Consider the following 6,000-nt stretch of genomic DNA (forward strand, 5'->3'; position numbering starts at 1 on the left):
ACTTCTTGGTGATTGTTTTCTTAGAATTAGATTTATTTATTTAAATTAGTCTCAGCTTTGAGGTAAACTATTAGCTGAAGATATGAAATGTATTGTATCTTAGTTTGAATGATGGCGACATGTGACGGCTGTCAGCAGCAGAGTGAACCGAACCCTCAGTTTGACTTTGGCCTCCTTGAGTTCTTCAGACAGGGGTCTGTTTGATTTTCACACCGCAGCATCACCTCGGCTCGGATGCGTCGGGGTCTCCTCCGGCTAATTTGCTGCTGTAATCCGTCCTCAGCGTGTAGCCCAGAGGAGCAGAGCAGCTCAGTGGATTAAAAACACTCCAAACACCACCACCCAAGATGGGGAGAGAGGAACACACACAGGTCGTCTGGTGACCGAGTGTCACTGAACGCCTCATCGTGACTGGGCCAGAGAGGAGACCATCAGATCACTTTGAGTTCACCAGGAGAGCTGGAAATGTAAAAATATGTTTTCATTTAACAAAAGAATCAATAATTCAAAAGAAGAAATTGTCCCAAAAAGAATACGGACAGAAGTCTGGTCCTTCACTCAGCTCTGTCTGAGTCCAGACATATGCAGAGAAGAAGAGTTTTCACACACAGTTTTCAAGTTAAGGAATTATGACCGAATATTAATGTGAATACGTGGCTGTAGCTTCATATCTCTTATTGGAGTGGTTGGTTTTTGGCTTCATTTTTTATTAATTGAACCTTTATTATATTGCAGCAAAAAAAGCACAAATATCAAATCAGCAAAAATTTTAAAGAAAAGACTTAAACAAAGTAATATATCTGCTCATCACTCGTTGTTCTTTCATTCATTTTATTTTTTAAGAGGCCTGAAAGTTGAAAATGATTCAGTAACTCACCAGAGGAATGTCCTGAAAGTCTGAAAAAACACAGAATTTAGTGAAGAAACAGTTTTTCTGTTCTGCGTCTTGCGACCCCTCAGATGTATCCTGTGTCTCCTTCTGAGGGTCCTGACCCAGAGGTTGGGAACCACTGTCTTATTGCATAACAATCTTTATTAATGAAAGTTTTTCATTCACTCAAACCTTTATTTCAGCCTCATAAACATTGAGGTCTTCATCATTTGCTGTGATGAAGAGAAATACAAAAAAAAAAAACAATTGCACACTTTTTTATTTTGAAGATTTGATATTTAAAGACTCAAAAATGTATATTTCAAAAGCAAAAAATATGATTTTATGTGAATGTTTCTGTCAAAAGAGAACCAATGATTTCATCAGCTCGTACCAGGGTTCACGTAGAACCTGTCCTGGTGTGTTACAAACAGAATGCTGAACCGGGGCCTCTTCTTCAGGTGCACCAGCAGCTGAGCGCCTCAGCGAGGAACCGATCGGTATCGGCAGCGATATTGATGACAAAGATATGTTGAGGAAACAATTAGCAGAGAGCGGTGTAATGATCACAGAGATCATTACGGCCGTTTAACCTCTGCTGGCGAGCTTCAGTTTTCTTGTACGTGTGGACATCATACTTCCTCTTCCTCTTCTTCTTCTTCTTCTTCTGTCGCTTTATTGTCTGCTTCTTTATGAATCTGACTTTTCTCATGAAATCACGAGACTATGAACGTTTCCGCAGCCTGGAATCGTCTCAAAAGAGAAGCTCTGATGTGTCTCTGTCTTCATCTGCATGTTTTTGTCAGAGGTTAATGTGTCTATTGAGGAGAGGGGGGGGGGGGGGGGGGGTGAGGATGGGTGGGGGGGTCAACACAGCGTTAAAATCGTTCAAAAACACGATTTCCTCTTCCTGTTTCGGCCTCCATGTTGGACGCCGTTCGAGCAGCTCTCGTCCTGCTGTGTTCTGCTCCGGGTCACTCACTTCCTCCTCCTCTTCCTCCTCCCACCCAACACCACCACCTCCACAGTCACGTGACACTGTGACACGCGCAGACACACACCGTCGCAGAACAAAAAAAGGGAGGATGGAGATGGACATGAAGGGAGGGGAACCGGATGTGGGCGGTGTGAGGAGGAGGGGGAGGAGGAGGAGGAGGAGAGGGGGGGGGGGGGTGGGAGCATCACAGGTGACGTCACATCACGACCTTCCCAGCATCTCTCCCTCCCTCCTTTACCATCACACACACACACACACACACACACACACACACACACACACACAGCAGCATCTCACAGGAAACGTGCACGAAGGTCTGTCGCTGGAAAATGACCTCCTGACTCCACGAAGCGGCGTCTCGATTAGTGACGAGCGAGGACGCCATTTGTGTGTGTGTGTGTGTGTGTGTGTGTGTGTGTGTGTGTGTTGACAGAACTCATGTGCATCCTCCACGATGTTGACATGAACCGTTGGAGGAGGCGACTCGCCATCGAGTGTGAGCTAGACTGAAATGGGTTTACTCCAACCTCCACACACACACACACACACACACACATGAACACACACACACACACACACACACATGAACACACACACACACACACACACACACATGAACACACACACACTCACACGAACACGGGTCCCCCAAATCACATCATCACCCTCTGACCCTTCACCTCCTGCAAAAGCCTTAAACATGGCCGACCGTTCCTGTCGTCTTCACCGCAGAGCAGACGAACACAGCGGCGAAGACGACGAGGACAGTCGGCCATGTTTAACTCTCAAAAAGTGACACATGAGTTCATGACGTGTGTGACACGCTTCTTTAGGACGTCACGACACAGACGCCCCTCCCCCCCATCACACACACACACACACACGCACTGCACCACTGTTCAGCACCAGCTTGCGGTCCAGCCGGGGCGCTCTGACATCACCGCCTCCTCCTCTTCCCCGCCGGCCAATCGTCTGCTTCTGCTTATTTCAGGCAGCACCGGGCCGCCCCGGTCAGAAGGAGGACATGTCGCTGGGTCGTCTCCGTCGTTCAGACACCAAATAAACATCAACATCAAGTTTGAGAGGAAAGACTGCATTGGCAGCATCATGTTTAGATCCCTTTCCTTCCACACAGACGGTGAGTTTGCAGTATTATGTTTCCTAAACTCATTAGCACAACAGCTAACACTGACCTGTGTGCAGCTAAACAGGTCAACCTGAGGTCAATAATAAAGTCTGGAGGTGGAGACGCATCAGATTCTCTTTATCTTCTACGGAGAGACACAGAGAGACGTCTCATGATGGATACGACAAGTCGACCCAACGATTCACCGCCTCTGAATTTGCAATAATCTCGACTCAAACTCAACTTTATGCAAATGAAGTCGGTCCGTTTGCAGCAGGCTCACGAAGCGCAGATCAAACAGTCACACAGGGAAGCTCAAATAATAGATTTAGAAACGTGTTGAGTGCAAATGGTCAGATGTCAAATGAGAAAAGTTTACATGATGGTGGTTTGACCACAACAGGCGAATCTTATTAGAGATGTGTTCCGGTCAACTTGTTCAGGCTGCTCTCATCCAGCATCTGTAGCGGAACCTACGAAAAATAACGCGCCGTAATTCGTGGATATCCTGAGAAATCATTCTGAATGTTATCAATATAATCATGAACCAGGAAGTACAAAGACAGCTGAGGTAGGCGGATCAAACCAAAACTGGTCTTCCAGCCGGCTGACCGATGTTCGTTCCCCGTGTGAAACCAAGAGTCAACGTTAGTTTATTTTGCCACGTAAAGTCTTTACTTCAGTATCTTTTCCTAAACCTGACTATGTCTGTTCCTGTGAAGACTGAGAAGTTTATTTTGAAAAGACTGAATACTTGTAACGCAAATTGACATTGCTGGACGCACAAAAAGTAGTAACTTTTCCGTTTGATATCAAACGTAACCGTTGTATGAGGGAGCGTTGACTTGTTTCAACACGTTTTTAGGCTCCAGAGTCACATTCCCTCCAACATGAAGTCAGCGTCATGATGTCGACCCTTAAAGGTGCTAAAGGGAGAAATCCAGAGCGCCTCCGTTTCCTCAACATGGCGATGGTTGAGCCCAGATGTCAAACTTTATTCCTATTTTCAACCTTGACAAAAGCAGCACAGACCAGATCCACTCCTTCTGCTCTCACCTTTCACAATAAAAGCCCTCGACATATGTACAGTGTTACCTGTTTACCAGAGGGAACGCTGAGCTGAACCACTAGAAGGAAACTCAATAGAATATCTTACAGTACTTTCAGTTATACAACAGTTTACCTCAGACAGACGCTGCTCTGGGTCAACAGGATGCTGGTAGTTGGTCCTCTGCCTGTGAAACTATTCAAAGCTTTGGAAAAGTACTGCAGATTCACATATACAAAGTTTTTGATGCACAATATTCCCAGCAGAGTATTTAGCATTTCCGTGTTGTTAATTAGTCGATGTGTAAAGGCCTGAAGACGTAATTCCTGCACGTAGAAACATGTTTATTTTATTTATTCATGTGTTCATTTGATAGAGACAGAGCAGGTGAATGAACCTCAGTATAAAATACAACGTGTAAACATGCCGGGGTTAGCAAGAATGCTAATTTAAGTCCATAGCACCCGAGGCAGGTGACAAAGACGACATGCAACATATGCACACAAGTCAAAGTAAGAGATCTATCTTTTTAAAGTGAACACTGAGGTTGTGATGGCGCTCAGACGTTCGGTGGGATCAGAGGCTGAGCAGCCGAGCAGCTGCAGAGTTGCAGCTCTTTCTCCTCTCTCAGCGTTATTACCATAATTTGTGGTGGGAAAGGAATCGCTCATCAATCAGAAGTGTTGTGAAAGTGACCACGACCAAAGACCCGGGGCCGCTTGTTTGAGCAGCGTTGCTCAGAGGGGTCAGTGTGTGTGTGTGTGTGTGTGTGTGTGTGTGTGTGTGTGTGTGTGTGTGTGTGTGTGTGTGTGTGTGTGTTTAGCCATTAATCAAATGGGTTTGAAGAGAGCGAGAGGCGTCACAGCCTTCATCCTCCCCTCGCTCCTCCTCCTCCTCCTTCACGGCCGGTGGCCTTCGCACCCCATCTGACCACGGCACCGAGGCCAAGGTCAGCCCCCCCCCCCCCCACACACACACACACATACACACACCATCTCCCATCAGCCCTCTCCAGGACCCCCCCCCCCTCACTCAACCTCCCTCTTTCTCGCCTCACATTCCCCCCGCCGCGTCCCCTTTGTCCACCTGTTGTCCTGGAGACTCGATTGCCACTGAGACCACCCCTCTGTGTGTGTGTGTGTGTGTGTGTGCGTGTGTGTGTGTGTGTGTGTGTGTGTGTGTGTTAGAGGTCAGAACAGGAGCTAAAATAACAGATAATCCCACAGAACATCGGTCAGGAGGCCACTCAGCGACAACACGAGCAACGAACGCAGGGCAATGAACGCAGGGCAACGAACGCAGGGCAACAAATGCAGGGCAACAAATGCAGGGCAACGAACGCAGGGCAACGAACGCAGGGCAACAAACGCAGGGCAATGAACGCAGGGCAACGTCACGGAAACGAACACGAGGGAATCTGAACTGACGACTTCAGTATTTCAAAGAATAAATAAACTGAGATATACTCTTCATTTTTGTTGTCGACCAGATGTCTGAATCCTACGTTTCCTTTTTCGGCACCATGTTCTTTTTTCACACAATTAATTTGCAAAATAATGTTTTGGGTTTTTTTTTTGTCATGAATACTTTCACAGAGAATGTGAATATAATTTGTAGAAAAAGCGACGGATGAAGGTTGATTTTTCTGAGCTTTGGCACCGTAAATAAAGACATCAACCGATCACGCTGTGTGGAACTGACACATTCAAAACTCTCACTATGATGTAACGCCGTCATAGTAAAGAACAGAGTCCGTGTTCTTTATCCAAACTTTATGGCAATCCATCCATTAGTTGATATTTCATATTTAGATATTTCAGTCTGGACCAAAGTGGTATAAATAAATCCAGAAACTGTCATAATTACATTTCTGTTTATTTATGGATTTAAAGAAACGAGGAGAACAACACGATAACCACGGAGCGTCTGAGCTGCTGGCTAATGTTTCCCTCTGATTC

Source organism: Anarhichas minor, unplaced genomic scaffold (assembly GCF_050575085.1).
Source record: "Anarhichas minor isolate MPS153535 unplaced genomic scaffold, ASM5057508v1 ptg000068l, whole genome shotgun sequence".
In the NCBI taxonomy this organism is placed as follows: Eukaryota; Metazoa; Chordata; class Actinopteri; order Perciformes; family Anarhichadidae; genus Anarhichas; species Anarhichas minor.